Source organism: Rhinolophus sinicus, linkage group LG03 (genome assembly GCF_036562045.2).
Source record: "Rhinolophus sinicus isolate RSC01 linkage group LG03, ASM3656204v1, whole genome shotgun sequence".
Classification (NCBI taxonomy): Eukaryota; Metazoa; Chordata; class Mammalia; order Chiroptera; family Rhinolophidae; genus Rhinolophus; species Rhinolophus sinicus.
In genome coordinates, this window is record NC_133753.1 from 47,940,971 (window position 1) to 47,960,480 (window position 19,510).

At 44.4% G+C, this 19,510-nt stretch overlaps 1 long non-coding RNA gene across 3 annotated transcripts in view; it reads left to right on the top strand.

Moving 5' to 3' along the window:
* Window positions 1-9,835: 9,835 nt before the first annotated feature.
* Window positions 9,836-19,510, top strand: part of LOC109460187 (uncharacterized) — an 81,905-nt gene continuing 72,230 nt past the window's right edge. Inside the window, exon 1 of one of the 3 annotated variants that reach the window (XR_012494736.1) lies at window positions 9,836-10,338. This is a non-coding gene — a long non-coding RNA (uncharacterized LOC109460187). Of the gene's footprint in view, window positions 10,339-18,766; window positions 18,928-19,510 lie in introns of those variants that run through there. The other 2 variants (XR_012494738.1, XR_012494737.1) reach the window with 2 other exon arrangements.

The following is a 19,510-nucleotide window of genomic DNA, read 5'->3' on the forward strand; positions in this document are numbered from 1 at the left end:
CCCTCTCCTTCTCTTCTTGGGTGGCATCTCCTCTATGGCTCCACTTCCTACTGAACTGGCCCACCTTGTTTAGTTGAACCCAGCTCCTGGGCTCTGTTACACCTTCTCTTTCTGTTTTCCTCCAGCCAAGGGGTAGTAGAGGCTTCCAGAAATTAGGAACATCTAGGTTGCTTCCCCATATTTTGTTTAGCTTCTCAACTCTTTTCTTCTGAGCATTTCTATCACTCGTGTAACCATTTTCCTGTACCGAAGCCCCTCTATTTCAATACCTACAATGGCTTCTGTTTTTCTGTTGGACCCTGACTGAACAATTGGCAAAAGAGAGAGGGAGCGGATAAGAATCTGAACAGATTGGGCAACTCCACTAGCCGTGTCTCTCCATAAGCCTATGGCCTGGGGTGAGGGTGAGGTGGGAGACACAAGACACTCTATCTCAGAGCTTAGTGCCTCTCACTGGGCTTCAAGTTGTGGAGGGTTTGGGGACATTTGGGCCTCTAAAGGCAAGCTGCTATTTACATAGACACCAAACCATGTGTTCTATATACTTCGTGGTCAGGAGATGTTAAATAGATGTGATTGAGTTCCCCTGATGGCTATAGAACCCAACCCCCGAGGCAAGATAAAGCTCTGCTGAGAATTACAGGACAGTATGAGGCTCACATAGTACAAATAAAAGCATGTTATAAACTATAAAAATTCAAACAAATATATGGCATTATTATTACTTATATTCCACAGCCAGGTCTTTCAGGAACAATGCAATTTAATATCATCTTTTTATGGGATTTAAGAAGTTTCTTTGAAGATTTTCTAGGGTTCTCCATTGTTTTATACAAATGATTCATAGCAGAGACAAGGAGAGGGCATTTAAACTAAGCTAACAGTTTTGTTCTTTTACTAGAGAGACGAAAAGCCAAACAGTGATATTCTGCTCTATAAAATTCATTGGAATTTACAGAATAATAAAAAGGCCACATTGCTCTTTGTCTTGGAGATGAAATTGGTTTGGGGGAAAGTATGAAAATTTTGGCTTGCATGCTAAGTGCTCAATGTCAAGTTAATGTTTTTTGGTATTTCCCTACATCTTCCTTTTCAAAATAACCCTACGCTTGAATTAGAAAAGGAAAGAAGTGTAAATTCCACTTTGTTTTTTCCAAGTAGAAAGGTGATTTTTGACAACCACAGGATTTTTATATTGCTACACTAAACCACAAATTATATTAATGTGAACTAAGCCCCCACAAATTCATTCCTTTCAAAATATGGAACCAGTGAGCATCTATTTGAACAAGTAAACGTCTTTTCTTAAGTCTTTGTTCAAATCTTCAATCAAATTGCTTTACTGGCCTGTCTTTTTGTTCCAGGACGGAACATTCTTTTTGATACTAAGAGGTAAAGAAGCTAAGAAAGCTAATGGGACATTTTTAATATAAGCTGGCCTGTTTGGTTACTAATTTCCAATTTACAAAATAATTACAAAGTTAATGAGAATAAGCTCCATGAGATTGCTGTTATGGGTTTCTTAAACTGGAGTTGAGAAAGAGTTGCTAGCCTAACTTCATAAAATTTGTTCCCTGGTTGCTGCGTTTGACAAATCTGTCTCTCTGGTGACACATACTTGGCTGGTCCCATAGAATGATGAAATACTCCTCTTCTTGCCTAATCTTTATTTTGGCTGCTAACTCAGCAATAGATCTCAATTTCTATGTAAGTGTTCAGCTTTTATATTTCTCAAGTGTCTCCAAAAATATAATGAGGAGCCCCAAATCAATTTTTTGAATAGTTTAAAACACAGTGTTTTCTACTGAGACAAACATTGATGGATGTTGCTAGATTCCTACCACCCTCTGTGTGGGGGGATAGAGATAGAGACGGACAAGCAGGGTCTGTTCTGTTTTACACAGGGCTGAAATCTTACAATACATGCCATGTAACCAGGCTAAGGACAAATAATCCCCTTGAATAAATTTACAGTGAATTGACCTACATTTCACATTAGATAATGCACACTTAAGTCATTAAATGAATTTCTCCCTCTGGTTCATTAGTTCTCAGCATGCTCTGATCCCTTACCCATTTGTCATATAGCTCATGAAAGCTGAATATGGAAAAAAGAAACTAAATCATTTTGTCCATCTCTTTACCAGGTCAGGACATGTTCCCCTTAGAGGAATTATTACGATGCTGGAGATTGACTGGTTCTCGTCTTAATCTTGGCTAAAAGACTGAGAAGCTAAACTTGACATAGGGGCCCTATGGCATTCTGCCAAGTGCTGTGCACATTAGCAGTGATGTACCCAGGCTCACATTTACTCAGGAGTCCACCAGTGCTAAGAGCTTAGATTCAGCATTATGAGAGCCCTCGAGAATGGATTTAGTGACAGTTCTGAGCATCCGAGTTGATGATTAAAGAGGCTGCTGGCCTTTTAAAAATTATTGCTTCAAACTCAAACACCCTTTTCTTTCTGAAGATACTTGTTGAGTAAAGGCAGCGTAGAGGGGAATATTGCAAGTCTGCCTCAGGTAGTATTTGCTACACTAAGTGGGGCTGCTTTTAAATGGCATTATCCTTCTTAGGGTGGAATTTGTGGTGTTTCATGAAGCTACTGGTCAGGCTTTGGAAAGTTTGAGAAACAAACCAACATTATAACATTAGCAGCTGAGTACAGTATTTTAAAAAATAAGGTCATGCATTCATTAATCCTCTATGGTAGAGCTAGGAGCTCTGTAAAGAAGAAAAGAAAACCAACATAAAAAGGACTGATTTTATGTCATCAATGGCTGCCCCCAAAGCTGATGGGATCTTAGCTGGCATGACTACAGGTATACACAATGGAAGGAAAGAAGTGCTCTGGGAAGACCAAAGCTATGGTGTTCATCTAGAATTTTGGCCAGTACTGTAAGACGTGCATAAGCAAAGTGGAGCACATTCAAAAGAAAGTAATGTAAAGGGCACGATATAAAAATTGATTCTATTTAAATAACATATGCTAGGACAAGCCCTGATGGGGATAGAGATACAGAGATGGATATAACTACCCTCCCTGTTCTCCAAGAGGTCATAGCCAAGAATGGCTGAAAAAAACAGAAGACGTATAGCTAGGTAAAAAGAAGACTCTAGGTACTCAAATACTTGAAATATCATCCTACAGAAGAAGACTTAGTCCTGTTCTGTGTGTAACTAAGAATTGTCCTGTTTTCTGTGTTAAAACTAATGGGTAGAAGCCACGAAGACTCATTTTACCTTAATATGACAATGTGAGGTTGAAATTTCCAACAGTGAGAGGTATCTAAAGGTAAAATGGACAGCTTCAAGAAATTGTGAGTTCCAGGTTCTTAGGTGTTTAAGAACAGGCCTGAGGACCCATTGGCAGGAATGTAGGGGTAGTGGAGGTGGTGATGGAAACATGGACGCACCTACTCCTTCACTGTTTTCCCTGCTGTGTACTTCCCAGTACACCAGGTACACTACTATGTCCCAAATTTTATGGATATATAGGTGAGTAAAAGACCCCTCTCTCAAGGACTTTGTGCCTAGTGGGAAGAGACAAATGTGAATCAAATAATGTTTACAGAAACATATGTAAAACTGCATTTGAGAAAACTATTTGGATGGAAAGCCACATGGTATTGCAAAAGCAGATAGGAAAGACCTTGTTGGAAAGATCAGGGAAGACTTTGACAAGAAACTCTTCACCGAGCTGAGATCCACAGGGTGAGTGGGGGTAGAGAAGGTTGTTCCACACAGAATGTCCTATGGTGGGAAGAAGCCTCTCAGATAATGGTGTTTCTCGATGACCTTTAAGGTTCCTTAAAAAAAATAAATAAATAAATTATATATATATATATATATATATATATATATATATATATATATATATATAGAATGGGTAATGTATAAATGTAACAAAATTCAAAGGTAGGAAAGGCCATGGAGTGAAAGTAAATCTCCCTTTCTGCTCTGACTTTCCAGAAGCAGTAACTGTGACCAGGCTTTATTGATCCTTCTGGAAGTATTAATAGATGCATCAACCAATATTCCCTTTTCTTTCCTCCACAAAATTGTAGCACCCCATACACCATTTCCCATCTTGCTTTATTCTCCAAATGGTAGATATTGAATCTCTTTCAGTACTTTTAGAGCTACCTTGCAGAGATTTTTTTTTAGTAGCCACACAGCAATCCATTGAAGGAGACATCAGAGTGTATGTAGCCTCTCCTTTACTGAAGCCATTTTGGAGTATTGCAAGCAATGCAGCAATGACTATCCTTGTATGTACATAATTTTGCACGTTTTAAGTATATCTGTAATGCAAATTTGGGATTTAACAAAAATAATCTTTCATATCATTTCTGATTACAAAAGTGATATATGCTTATGGGGAAATATTTAAACATTGCAGAAATCCATCATGCAAAATGTGAAAGTACTCAAGAATCCCTCCTTCCATAAATAACCACTATGACTTTTCATTCGCCTATTCATTCTAATCTAGAGTGACTAAAAAAGAAGGGACATGTGGCACAAAAAACAGATAGCAGATTGCAGAATGTCTCTCTTTATGGTTGGGGTTCCTGTAGAGAGAAGTTGCCAGAGAGCACTAGTACATTCCTTAATATGTATATTTAAGGTTTTAACCTGGGCTCCGCTGATGGCGTCGGAATATAGATTCACTTATCAACATATGTGCATTTTCCATGGAAGAGGTCTACAGCTTTCATCAGATTCTCAAAGGGATGTATAACCACTAAAAGCTAAGAACACCCACCAACAGAGAGAAGCCAGCAGAATATATTACTTTTTTGTTTAAGAGTAACATTAATCTTGGCGGAGGACTCTTCCAAGAGTTCCGAAATTCTTGTAGAATTTGGACACATTTTTCAGTCTCATCTATAAAATAGCAATAATGATAGTAACTCACAGTGTTATTGTGAGGATTAAATACGTTAATACTTAACAAGCATTTAGAAAAGTTTGTCAAATAATAAGCCCTACATACACAGTCATAAAACAACTCTAATTTACATGTCACTGCTCACCCAACCCCCAGGAGAAAACCAAGCTCTGTAAAGTGAAGAACAGTAAACTCTTGACAAGCAGCCCAGACCTCCTGAATAATTTCTAATGCAGAATCTTCCCCAGGGCAGCATGCTATCCCTATCCAGGGATCAAAATATATCTAGGTCATTTGAGGATGTAGCTAGGCAAGAGAATGTAGAAGCACTGCAATAAAACTCTAAAACTCGATGTTAATTTTGTAGCTAGTAAGGCTAGTCTTTTACCATTAAAAAGCAAAAAGCAAATTATGTGGGGTAGATATAAACATACATGCATTCATGCATATATACATAGATTACATATATGCTATATTTCAGTAAGAAATTACTTAATTTTCAATGGAGGGATTTTCTTTTTTCCAACAGCAAGGAAGGAACTACCTCTAAAGCAAAATATCTGAAAACTCACAATTAGAATATGTTACCAGCAAGAATTACGATCATCTTAACCTTTCCTAACCACTAACTCTCTCTCTCTCTTTCTCTCTCTCTCTCTATATATATATATATATGTGTGTGTGTGTGTGTGTGTGTGTGTGTGTGTGTGTGTGTGTGTGTGTAAAATTCTACTTACACAATAATTCAATTTAATTATGTTATCTAAAAGGCACTTCAAATATTTCAGGGACTTGAGGACTGTTGAAAAGCACCTGCACACTTGAATCCCAGGTCCTTTGTTTTGTTCCTTTTGTCTCACAATGAGGTGCAGAAGAATGAATTCAGTTCAAAAGTTTCAGCAGAAGAATGAATTCAGTTCTCTCTCACAGGTACTTACTAATCACCTCATTTGTGCCAGGAGCCTTGCATGAAGCAACGAGAAATCAGATGGAGTCTGCCTCTTTCAGCTTGTCTGTAAAATAAGATGCTTGCATTAGATGATTCATCCATCTTTTCCCAGCTCTGATTTCTGTGATTCCTGTGATGTTGAAGGAAAAGCAAGCCATCGTTTGCAACCCCAAATTCTTCAGAGATACTTACCTATAGCCTTCATGATGATCAAATTGCTACATAAAACCCATCTCCTCCTGCACAGTGCTCCATAATACCAGGAACTATTCACAACAACTGTGAGTCAGAGAGCACGGGTAATCTCATCCCCGTTTTTATAGATATGTGAACTGCGGCTGAGAAAGTTTAAGGGTGGGAGAGCAAGAACTTGAACCGGGTCTGACTTCCAGTGAGGGCTCCTTCTGCCCACCCCACACCTCTACCTGTGAAATGCTGCTGGGCATCACCCCTGCTGTGTGTCCAAGTCTTCCCTCCCTTCCTCATGTGCAGGCTCAGTCCTTCCTGTTTCCTCTACGGTACGCACAACATCCTGCCCACATCCAGTGGACATGTACTTCACTCTGGTGCAGGCTGCGTCCCACACCTGTTTGGCTGGTCTGGGAGGCTGCTCACGGACAGGCTCTGTGGACAGGCCTAAGAGCAAGTAGTGGAAAAATGCTCCTGCTTGCCTGTGAGCTAGGGCCCCTGCCACCTGCCCTGGCTGCTCCCTTCCCCGGGCCAGAAGCGGGAGCCCAGAGTTTCTTTGTCCACATTATCTCAGCATCAGCCTCAGGTCCTAAATTGTTCATTTGAAACTCCCTAAAGGGAGCTTCTTATCAGCTGAACTTGTTCTCTCTAAGGTTTTGATCTCAGCAAAGATGAATGGGTCATTTTAAGTGCTTCTGTGTGTGGCTCTGAGAGACACGCAGCCAAGGTTGCAGGGCCAGCCCCTCATCTGTCGTCCAGGAGGAGCTCCCATCTCACCCACTTGAGGCCAGTCCCCGTGGGATGTTTCCAAGAGTAATAGTAATAAAGTGGGCTTGTTTTATTTATTTTATTTTATTTATGGCAGCAGAGATATTTTTCAAAGCACAGCCACACTCAAACAGGTTGGGGCAGGCACAACTGACCCTCCTTTACGGCTGAGAGAAGGAAGATTAGGGATGGGAACTCAGGGTTCATATAGCTATTAAGTTGCAAAATTGAGACAGGAATACAGATGTCCCCAGGCCCTGTGATATCTACATTCGATCAGAACTGGCCAGGTTTGTCATAGAGATTCTCTCTGCCCTTTTGGTAACCCAGTGCACTTGAATAGCCAGCCAGGAAATCCCTACCTCACCATCAAGCTCAAGTTCTGAAACTAACCTTTTCTCCATCGAGCCCATAAAATCTCTCAGTGTCTTTCTAAACAGATCACAGCTCGGGGGGGAAAGTGATGAGATTAAATGTATTTGCATATAGATATGAAATAATGAATAATTATTTAATGTGCTTGTCAGGGATACTCTGGCATCCCCAAATATAGGCCTCTCGAAGGGTAGAATTCAAGAGCTATTTCTGGGCATGCAAAATCCATCATAAGGTGTCTGCTTACCTCTTAAACTCAATTTTAGATGCCCCACAGAATGGATACCTGGGTGCCCCATAGCGTGGATACCTGGGTGGGCCTGGGAAGAGGTCCTCAGGCCCAGGACATCATTTAAGTTCTGAGCTCATGTGCAATGACAGTATGAAAAGTGGGCAAATAGGATGCAAAACAACTGTGACTAGTTCAAGTACAGACAATGACTTAACCTGTGACACATGGCTGCTGCAGACAAAGCCAGGTGCGTGACACTGCAGACCAGTTCCCATTGATAAGCCTGAGGCTCTGCCCTTTGCTGAGTCGCCCTGGAACTATTCCATGTTCCGCGCACCTCTCCCCTGGAGCTGACCACAGTGGACATCTTCAGAGCTTTGGGGCGCCCACGGCAGAGAATGAATAGCACCCACCTCTTCCTGCCCAAACAGCTGTCCTGTGGGCCTCCTTGTTCCTGCTTCTGGCTCAAGAGCCTGTTTAGATCAGGTTTCTTTCTGTTATAGATGCTTTTACTCTCAGTTTTGTTGAATTTAACTGAGATTTGGATGTTTAAAAACAAAGCCAACATCTGTTTTGTGCTTCTTCTGAAGCTGCGTCACAGTTTAAGCCTCTGCAGCTGGCTGTTTGCACTGTTACAGGGTCTCCTTCACCACAGTGTTTCCTAGAGGGGAGCGTCTCAAACTTTGGCCCCAAATCACTTGGGGGTACTTGTGAAACATGCATGTTCCTGGGCTGCTCCTCTGCTGAATCCAAATCTCTGGGTAGTGGCACCCAGGTATGTATATTCTCTTAACAACTTGCCCAGACCAGCTGTTGGATTCTGTTGTGTAACCAAGCCCAAATCAATGACTTCTAGGGAATGAGAATGTGGGCTCTGGGTCGGAAGCCTGGGCTATAATCCTTGCTCTGCTAAGTGACTGTGGGAGAGTTACTTAACTTCTCTGTGCCCCAGTTTTCTCATTTGTAAATTGGGGCTGATAACACCTCTCAGGGGGATTGTTGAAAGGCATGAACAAGGAATTGTGTGTAAATCACTTCCAGAATAGTGCCTTCACATAATAAGTGCTTACTAAAATTATTCTTAAGCCCCCGTCTGGCGGAGCAGGAGCTCCCAGCCCTGCCTGCTATGGTTAGGGGGATTCATATCCTGAACAGAGTCTTCGTGGTCATGCCTGCGCAGAGCCACAGGCGGGAGGTGCTGAATCTTGCTATATTTTATGTTCCCAAAGATGGGCAGCTCCTTGGGGCAGGGTCTTGCTCGGCTCCTCTGCCATCCTTCTGACCCCTAGCAGAGGGCATAGGGTGGGAACTCAGGAAACCTTGTTCAATTGCCGTGACTCTTTCCCCCCAATCAGCCCAGGCCAAAGTGTTTCTCTCTCAGTATTTGAATACTTGCTGAAGAAGCAATGTCATCCCGAAAGCCCCTTTACTTCTGTCGTCTCATGGTCCAGACACGGCTTGTCCCTCATCCCATAGTAAACTCTTGGACTTGTATTTGACAATAACGTGACCCTGTGCCTGGCACAGGCTAAACACTTCACATACATCCTCCTGGAAACTCCACCAGACAGGTAATGTCATTATCCCCATTTTCAGCAAAGAGAAATAAGGTTCAGAGAAATCCTGTCATTTGCTCAAGTCCACACAGCTGAAAGATGGTGGGGTGAGGATGCGAACCGGGGTTTCTCACCCAAGAATCTACTCTTCACCACTGGGGTCCTCTGAGCAGGCACCTGCCTCTGTGTCCCCTTGGAGCACCTGGCCCGGGAGCTACACTGCGGGATGTTCCCTGCTTGTGCTTTCCATTCTTTCTTTCTAGTCTCCCCATGTGGGTGCTAAAGGCTTGTCAGTTTGACACAGCACCGTGATTTGACAGACACTGAGTGAAGCTGCATCTCTTGCTAGTTGTATGCTCTTGGGCAAGTTAGTTAGCCACTCTGGAACTCAGGGTCCTCATCTATAAAATCGGACTCATAATATAACATGCGCATGGGGTTATCATTAGGATTATGTACAGGGCTAAGCTCAGTGCTATCACTAGTCATTTATCATGTCATTTTCATCTGACATCTACAAAGCATTTATAATGACTATCCTGCACCTCCATCTTTGAAGGCAGAGGTTGGGGAACTACAGTCTGTGGCCAAATCTGACTGACCCACCACAAGTTTTGCATGGGCTGTGAGATGGGAACAGTTTTTACCCTTTATAATGGTTTTGAAAAAGTCCAAAGAATAATAATGTTTCATGACACGTGAAAAGCATATGTAATTAAATGTCAGTGTCCAAAACTAAAGTCCTGTTGGAACCCACCCTGCTCAGTTGTTTACATACTGCGTGTGCTTACTTTCACTTTACAACAGCACAGTTCAGTAGTTGCAACAGAGACTGTATGGTTGGCAAAGCCAGACATATTTGCGACCTGATCCTTTGCAGAAAATGTTTGCCAATCCCTGTTGTAGGGAATCAAGATCTTATTGTAAAGGCGTCTGCATCGCCCTCGCCTGGGTTGTAAGTCAGGAGAAGCCCTCTGAGCTTGAGCCCCGGGCAGTAAATAAAGAGCAGCAGGGCTTCCATGTAACAGCAGACCATGTTGGAAAAAGCAGGTGATGGAGTGTTGCCATCAGGCAGGTTTTGAACACAGAGAGTAAGATAAAAAGAAGATAAGGTCATTATCTGGGACTCACAGAGAAGCACCATCCTCTCCCAGCTGACACACGTCATCATCTAGCTTCCCGAACTTCCCAGCCTGCCTTGCATCCATGCGATTAAGTCCTGGACAAGGACCCACCAGCAGAACAGCGGCGCTGGCTTCCAGAACACTTCCTGAGGAACAGCGAGCACGTGTTCTTCACCCCGCCTGGGCTCGCTCCTTTCCCCTGTTGCCTGGGAGATGCCAGGAGCTCTCGCATCCATTTTGGACCATGAAGGTAAGAACCACTTCCTAGGGATGGCAGAAAGGTGATCTGGAAATAGGCTGGATCCCAGGGGCTTTGAGGAACAGAGCCACCACTCCAGGCCTGAATTGCTTAACTTTAGACTTTTACATGAGGAAGAAAAAAGAAAAACAAAAACACTCCTGTCTGTTGAAGTCACTGTTATAGGAGTATCAGAATTCTGATTCTGAGTCAGACGTAGTTGATAATCCTCAGGGTGTCTTTTGGGAACAATTTCCCCTTGTCTTCCCTTTCCAGTTGTCCTTGACCTTCATTCTAACAGACTTCCCCTATATGAAAGTGTAGGGGAGCAGTGGGTGGGGGACAGCTGTCACTGGTGATTAAGGAGGTGGTGCAGGGCACAGTGAGGGGCACAGGCTTGCTGACGGCCTTTGGGCCAATTGCTGCACTTTTGTCCCTCATCCTGGCAAAGGAGAACGATGGCAGTACCTTCTCTCAGCTAGGCACTGAGCCGGGCACATAGAGAAAGGTTTTGATTTGTTTTTATTTTTTAAGCTAGCTATTTTCATTATCATCATCATTTATCCTCTGATACTTACCCTAGTACTGAAGGCAAGCATCGCCTTGATTAAATCGAGAATTGGTCACTCCGCCACTACTTTAAATCTTTTTGCTACCCAACATATTACATTGCCTGGAAAACAAAGACCTTAGTCCAGCCACAAACCTCTTCCCAATCTGGTTGAAGCCAACCTCTTCATTTCATCTCCCACCTCTCTCAGAAAACCAAAGTGCAGCCGCCCAAAGTAGCTGCAAGGGTCAGCCTTCCCCAGGATCCTGTTCCCACACGGTATTGTAGAGTTTGGCCACTAGAGGGACCCTTCTCCAAGTTAACAGTTAGAATAGAGTGCGTGGGAGGGGGCTCGAAGGGAGGAGGGGCTTCAAGGTTTGATTCCCAGGCTCCTCACCCCAGAGCAGGTGGTAGAAGATGCTGACTTGGATTGGGGCCTTGGGTATTTACTCAGGCAGGTTGGATCCGGCCCTGGGCGGGGGAGGAGAGTGGGGGTGGAAATGGGGGAGGGAATATGGGAAAATCTGGTCCGGATTTCCCTTGCCCTCCTAACACTATACAAATTCAGAGGCTGAATAGATTGGGACACGTTTTTTGAGTTGGGCTCAAATCCTTTGCTTTCCGAACTCAGGAACTCAGAAATCAAATAGATTCAGATATCATAGTATCCCTCTCTGTCTAAATTCACTTTCCAAACTCTGAAATCAAATGAATTAGGATCATGAGGGATATTTATACTTTATATTTCGGGAGAAAAAAAATACATTGAGATGTAGAATAATATCTGATATTTTCTATCTGATATCTTAAATAAAATATGTTCTATCTGATAGTGTGTATTTTATAAAAATATAATTATTAAGCTTATAGAATTAAATTACTCGAGTCATGTTTGTTGAAATATTGCATCCTTTAGGCTGCTTATATGTTTCATTCTATAAAGCCAGAACCATGACAACATGATTTATAACTGTCATTGTTTTCATGGCCACGTTTAACTACTATAGAATCAAGTTCAGTTTCCTCAAACTGATGTTCAAAACGCTTAATAATGTGACCCGTATTTTCCTACCCAGCTAAGCAGTTGCTGCCTACCCACATATGCCTGTTCATTTCTTGCCTTTTCTATCACAGTTCTCCAGGCTGGGAGCTCACGTCTCCTCTCCTCTGCCTTCCAAATATAATCCTTTCTTTAGAGAGAAACATTGCTTTTCTCAACAGAAATCCTCAGAATGTGCACTAAAGACTTTAACACTCTATTTGTTTTCTGAAGTTGCGTGTGCCCAAGCCTCATTCCTTAACAAAACCTTAAGCTATTTAAAGATGAGGAGTGGGGCACTTTTTTTTTTCTTTGTTAACTCTTCATTCAGGGTCAGGATGGTAGCAGACTTTCAATAAATATCTCGGAATCACTGCTAAATTTGCCACTTGTTCAAAGGCCCACATTTGACTTAGAAGTGCACCAGGAGCAAATGCGAACCAGAGAGAATAAAACCCTGCAAAATGCAATTTCCTGTTTTGTGTAATGCTGGAGTCGAATATTTCTACCATATCTCCTAGGAAATATAGAATGAATCAAAATTGGAATATGTGAGGAAGCCACACTGCATGGCTGTCAATGAAACAAAAGTAAAGCACAGGTGTTCCTAGCCCTAGACCCCTTACTCTGTGATGGAGTGAGGCCAGGCTTTCCATGGGCAGAGCACCAGGTGAGCCCACACAGCCTGCCCCCCCCTGTGCCGGTGTGGCCTCTCATTCCATTCTTTCCTTTGCCTTCTGTTAACATTTCAACCTTCTGCAGTGAGAAGCTGAGTGGAGGGTGCTCCTGTAGCAGCAAAGTAAAGGGCTGAGGGGGAGCAGAGTCTACCACCCCAAAATATGCCTTTTGGGACATAGATTAGTTTAAGCTGGTTATTTTTAAGACACTAATGCTCAGGAAAAAACTTGGACCTTCCCCCTAACTGCCTAAAAGAATTGAGATAGAGGACCTGCTCCAGGAAGGTAGCTATCATCGTGATAACTGTAGTTTAATATGAACTCGTGTGATAGACAGGGAGGCACCTAGGAAGGCCACGGGGTCAAAGTCCTCTCTGTGTCCCCTTGTTAAAGGTGGCCCAGTAAACATTTGTTTACCAAACATTTGCTTTTCCATGTCCACAGGAATTGCCTTTCTCCCCTTTGAAGTCCCAAACCACAACCCCCCAGCTCCAACATACACACCTTTTTCCTTAGCTCAAGATATAAGCCTCAACTGCCCAATTTGTCCGGGGGTCCCATATTTTTATGGAACCCCCATATGTACATACATAACAAATTTGGTTGTTTTTTCCTGTTAATCTGTCTCATGTCCATTTGATCATTAGACCAGACAAAAGAACTTAGGAGGACAGAAGGCAAATTATTTTTCCTCCCCTATAGAGCCAAGGACCAGATGGCAGGTCCTGTGTCTGGAGGGGTACGGTACAGCTTTGTGTGGGGGCTATCAGCTGCTATCCCACCCTTCCATGGGGTCCTCGGCCTGGCAGGGCTGGGGGCAGCCGTGGCGGGGGCCACGTCCAGACTACGTTTCCTAGCCTCTTCTGCCAGCTGCTTCTGGTGGGAGTCTACCTCTGAGAGATATTGGCAGGAGCCAAAAGCAGCAGAAGAAACCAGCCTCACTGTCTCCTGCCCTTGATGGGGTCTCTGGCAGTGGGAGCAGCTGCAGGAGTGTGGGCTCCATGGTCAGCAGCCACATCAACAGCAGTGGCAAAACTTCCAGCAGCCAGTGGTGAGGGCTGGCTAGCTGCTGTCTGGGTCATTCCCTTGTCTCTGTGCTCTTCCATTTTCCTCAACACATTTGCAACCAGTTCTCTGCATAACATTCATAGAGTGGGTGATGATTTCCCAACTGGACCACATTACCAAAGGTGCCAAGTTAAACTGTCCAAAACCTGGATGCTGTGGACAGGACAAAGAGCCCAGGTGTCGAACGAAACTAAGCCCAAACATGAGGAAATGCAGGGTGGAAGGAGTGTCAGACCAGGAGGACAGCACCTGAAGGAAGTTTCCTCTGCTGTTCACAGGCCAATGAGTGAGAGCCAGAGGAGGGCCTGCAAGGGGCCAAGCCCGGTGTCAATCAGCCCCAGTGCGACCTCAGGGACTGTACTGAGAAGAAACTCAGAATGAAGGAGGAGTGGAGAGGACCCAGCAGTGGGGAAAGAGAGGGACCTGCTAAGAGGCAAAGCATAGCTGGATTTCCAAAGACATACTTTGCCATTTCACTGCATGACTTCGGGCTGGCCTTGCAGCCTAGAATGATGAGAAAATTGGATTTCAGGCCACCACTTAAGAACACATGTTGGAGTTACTAATAGAGTGGATTTGATAGATTTGATGAGACTTTTAAAAATTCAAATTTTGTTTGGGCTCTCAATTTGGTGTTACCCAAACAGAAATTATTTTCCTTCTCAGTGTTTCTCAGTCACTAGGCTAGACTTGCTTCTAACAAATAGAGTGCTATAAAGGTGGTGGGATATCACTTGCAAGGGTAGGTTACAAAAGACTGTGACTTCCGTCTTGTTGGTGACCTCTCTCTCTGGCTCTGCTTACTTGCTGGCTCTGGTGATACCAGCTACCATTTGTAAGCTGCCCGATGGAGAGGCTCACAGGGCAGGAAACTGAAGGTGGCCATTGGACACCAAGTAACTAAATCTTGCCAACAGCCTCATGAGTGAACTGGGAAGCACACACCTTCCCAGTCTCATCTTGAGATAATTGCAGCCCTGGCTGACACCTTGATTGCAGAGGATCCTGCTGAGCCACACCCAGATTCCTGCCATAGAAACTGAGATAATAAATGTTGTGAGCCTTTGAGTGTGGGGGTAATTTGTTACACAGCATAGATAGCTATTACAGATATTCCACTCTGAGTCCAGTCAAGGTAAGGGCTTCTTTCCCCTTCCCCCTCTATCTGCAGTTCAGAGCATGAGCCCCATTCAGCAGTGGATGGACAGAGATGAATGACCAATGACCCACTCAGAGACTGACCACAAGAAGTAGCAGAATCCATGCAAAGGAGGAGGAGCAGAGGAGATAAATAAGCTAAAAAGGAGCAGCAGGGGTGGTGGTGGTGGTGGTGAGGGGAACATGGTAGGGGATCAGAGGACGTTTCCAGGAGGAAGGGTCCTTGAGAGCTGAGAGCTAGGCCCACACCTGTTAGAGGGGCTGGGTAGGGGGTAAGGGAAAACATTACATTTCCTTTGCTTTTCTTAAATAAACTTCATTGATTGTACTTTCAAGTCCAATCTGGGCAGTCATTCCTAGGGCCATGCCACTTCCCCAGGTAGGGCAAATGTTCTGGGTCATTCTTGGGGTAAGTCTCTCCAGGTACTTCAGCAGGCACCCTCTGTCCTAGTCTGTGTCAGGTCTTCAGGTCTGCTGGGCCTCCCTGCGTGGAGCACAGGAGTTTTTTAGCAAGCCTGGCCCAGGCCTAGGATCCAGCCTCCCTGTACACCATGCAAAGCTTCTCTCTAAGCCCCTGCCATCCCTTGGGCTCTGCCAGGGAGCAGGACACTGGTCCTGTCTCTTACTGGGAATTCCAGACCCCTCTCTCCTGAATTTCCTTTAGGTCAGAGGCAATTCCTCCTGTCCGTCTTGCTCTACGCTTCCTTCAAATCCCTCCAACTCTTCCCAATAGGCCTCTGCTTTTGGAAATAAAAGCCAGGAAGAGGTGCCTTAAGGTAACTACCACTTCCTGCTCTGCCCCACATTTCCACCAAGGTAAGGAATCAGAGCCTTCTACCTGCTCAAATGGGGGAAAAGGAAAGGGAACTATAGGGAGAAAACTGAACGTTGATTTCTCCAAAACTTTTGCCAGAGTTGAAAATGTTGAGAAGCTATACCACTTCTGTAGCATTCCTACCAATATGCCCTAATCTGAATCTAATCATGAAGAAACAATCAGAGATACACAAATTGAGGAGCAGTCTACAAAACAACTGTCTGTGCTCTTCAAAATGCCATTGCTATGAAGGAAAAAGACCAGGAGCTGCTCCAGAGTAAAGGAGACTCAGGAAGACATGGTATCTAAATGCAACGGTGGTCTTCAATTGGAACAGGGATGAGGAAAACAAATGCTAGAAAGGTCATTGTTGAGAGGACATTGTTAATATTTGACTATGCTCTATTATATAATGGTATGATAACGACATTAAATTTCCTCAATTTGTTAATTGTATTGTGGTTGTGTGAGAAAATATCCTTGCTGTTAAGACACAGAACGAAGTATTCCAAAGTAAAGAGGTATGATATCTGCAACTGAGTCTCAAATGGTTCAGCAAAAAATTTGTAACAACACAGGTTTGAACAGTGCAGGTCCACTTATAGGTGGAATTTTTTTCAATAAATACCTGTACTATTTTAGATCCAGGGGGTCCTGGAACTAATCCCCCACAGATACTGAGGGACAGCTTAAGTTTGGGGGGAGACAGAAGTTATATGCAGATTTTGACTGCACAGGGAGTTGGCACTTCTAACCCCAGCATTGTTCAAGAGTTGAATATTTATAACAAAATGTGATAAAATGTTACCAATTGGTGACTCTAGGTGAAGATTATATGGGAAAGTTGGATTGATCACTCTTAGAGAGGGAGGCAGATCTATGAGCAATGTGTCAGAACTGGAAGGACCAAAACAGACAAAAGCTACAGTGGCAGCCACTTCTAGGTTCCCACATGGGAGATGGAGCAGATGATGAGGCCGTAGTAGATGCTGCCAGAAATGAAAAGCTTCTGTGGAGGATGCAGAGTTGGCATGGGAGAGGGGAGGTGGCAAGACTTAGATTCAATTAAGGACAAGGTATAGAGATGGAATGCATCTGAGGACTCCAGAAAACGCACAGGATTCCGCTGAGTGGTGTGTGGGTTCACTGACCTAGTGTGCGTCTGGTGTTGGCTTTGAATGGGATGTTTAGGAGGTTAAAGAGCAAAGAAGTAACCTAAGTTCTTAATCATTTGGCAAGTAGTAGGTGGAACAATTTCTAATTATTTAATGAGATTTGAACAAGCAAGGCAGGGGACAAAAGGGGACACGGAGTGGAAACTGGTTGTGGGCCAGACGGTGTTGGCAGGAGGTCTGTACAGGTGGCTTAGCTGCCTCACCTTCAATGGAATCCTCTTCCCAAAGGCTCGTAAGGAGGATGATAAAAGGCAGGCTCTCGCACCTGGGGTTGCATATCAAAGGACAATCCAGGAGAGGCTGTGATCAGACAGGTGAAGTGTTGGCCATGCATTAAGACATCAGAGATCATGAAGGTCCAGGCCTAACTCCTGGGCTGCTCCCACCTTCTGTATGGATGTGGGCAGAACAGGGAGATGACAGCCCATGGCCCCTCCTGAGAAAACCCTCTGTCATGCTGGGGAAGTTGCCCGTGCGCAGGGGACTGGGGGAAAAACCCCTCTCAGGGTTTGAACCCATGGGCATCACTGGGTACAAACCCTGAGAGGCAGCTCCAGGCTCTCACCCCAGGCAACCATGCCTGGAACCCAAGTTTTAGCTCATTACTTGGCCTGTGTCCAGCAGACCACAAACAGCATTGTATTAGGTTCCTAACCTGCATCGGGGATGCTGGCATAGTGGGATCCAGCAGGCTAAGACGGGCATCTCCTCTGGGCGGGTGGGGTCAGGGAATTGGGTCTATACAGCTCAAAATCCAGAGTTTTCCCAGAACCCGAAGGGTGGAGGGTAAGGTTAAAAGGAGAGCAGTAAGTTTGCTATGAGGTGCAATAGAGTTGTATCAGGTGTGTATTTAACCCAACAAATTCAATTTCTGTGCTAGAGGCTGTAGCAGAGGGAAGAAGGAGGAGGGGAGAAGGAGGGAGAAGTGAGAAAGAGTGAGAGCAAGAGCCAGTATGAGAAGAAAAGAAAAGAAAGCCTGGGGTGCCCCACCACCCCTTGTTGTCCCTTTACCTCGGGCCACACCTTTGAAGATAGGCCTTTCATTAAGCACTGGTTAATCATCTTTTGCACCTTGCCTTTTGTTCCTTGCTGGGACCCTGACTTAGACAATAGGAGGGGTTATTGGGACCACAGGTGACACTGGCACCCAATGCATTTAGAAGAAAATATTGCCCCCAAAACGTTTTACCTGGAGACTGTGCAGATGAGCCTGTAGACTTGGTGAGTGTTGGCTTTTCTCAGTAGAAAAGGAAAGCCAAATCCTGGCCCCACATTGGTCACTGATTACTCCTAGTGTCCAATAATATCCCACTGGGAGTAGAAAGCTGCCACTGTGCCGTGCGTGGGGTGCTGTGTGTGTGTGTGTGTGTGTGTGTGTGTGTGTGTGTAGGGTGCAGATTCTTCTAGGTTTATGGGTACCCTGCTCAGATCCAGGACTCTTCACACATAGTTCTGGATGCTGCATATGTGCTTAATGCCCGTGGTTATAGACTAAACAAACTCTCCCTCCCACAATACTAACCACAGAACACGGAGGTTACAGATGTCTCTGTATAAACATCAAGAAAATTCTAAAAGGGTATATGCCAATCTCTTAATAGTGGAGACCCCTGGCAGATGGGATTATTGGAGGACCTTTTTCTTTCTACTTTGTGTATTTCCATCTTGGGTAATGATGTAAAAAATTCTTATACTATTTTTATAATCACAAAATTGATATTACTGAGTACTGTAGAAACCCCTCGAAATTTTGATTTGAATTGCATTAAATCTCTGCATTAATTTGATAAAGAGCTGTAATATTGATAGTTTTCCAAGAAAGAGTACAATGTGGGCGGGGCTGGCTGCTGGAGAGAAAGTGCCTCCACAGTGTCGGGGGAGTTGGGTGGGGCAGGGTTCCAGCAGAGCTCACCAGACCAATCAGATTCAGATTTGGCTGTGGTGGGGGAGGGCTCAACACAGGAAAGATGGTGCCTGCTTTCTGGCTGCACAGGAGAACGCCAAGCAGAGAAAATAGCCACTGTCCTCCAGCCCTCGCCTTGAGGCCACACCCCTCAGTCTGCCCACCAAATGTCTCCAATGCCCCCTGAGTCACCATCCCTCTGCTGGAGCCCAGGGTGAGTGTCTGGGAGTGAGAAAGTCTATATGCAGGCCGTTTAAGGGGATGTCTGGGTTTTCTGCAGCCTTCTGGATGGTTGGAATTCCCACTGTTTTTCACAGACAGGTGTTGGGGGTGGGGGCTACTCTTTCTGGCACCAGTACTCCAGATTGGGAAGCCTGGTGTGAGGCTGGGGGTTCCTCGTTCCTCTGGGGGGAACCTCCATGGCAGAGACATCCCTCCCGGTTTTCAACCGCCAGAACCGCCACAAGGAGGTTTGGGGTTAGCCCCTTTGCATCTCTGCCCCTCCTACCAGTCTCGTCGTGGCTGCTTCTTCACATCCTTAGTTATAAAACTTCCATTCAGCCAAACTTCAGATGGTTCTCCAGGTTGATTGTTCTGTAATTTAGTTGTGATTTTAATGTGTTCATGGAAGGAAACATGCCCAGTGTTTATTCCGCCATCTTGTATCTCTCTATCAAAGGCATTTTAAAAAGGAAAGGAAAAGCTTTGGAGAAGCAGTCACACGTGGGTAGGGACCTGGACCTTAACAAGCAAAGTCCCCCAAGCCAAGGAGGTTTTGCACAGACATAAGATAAACT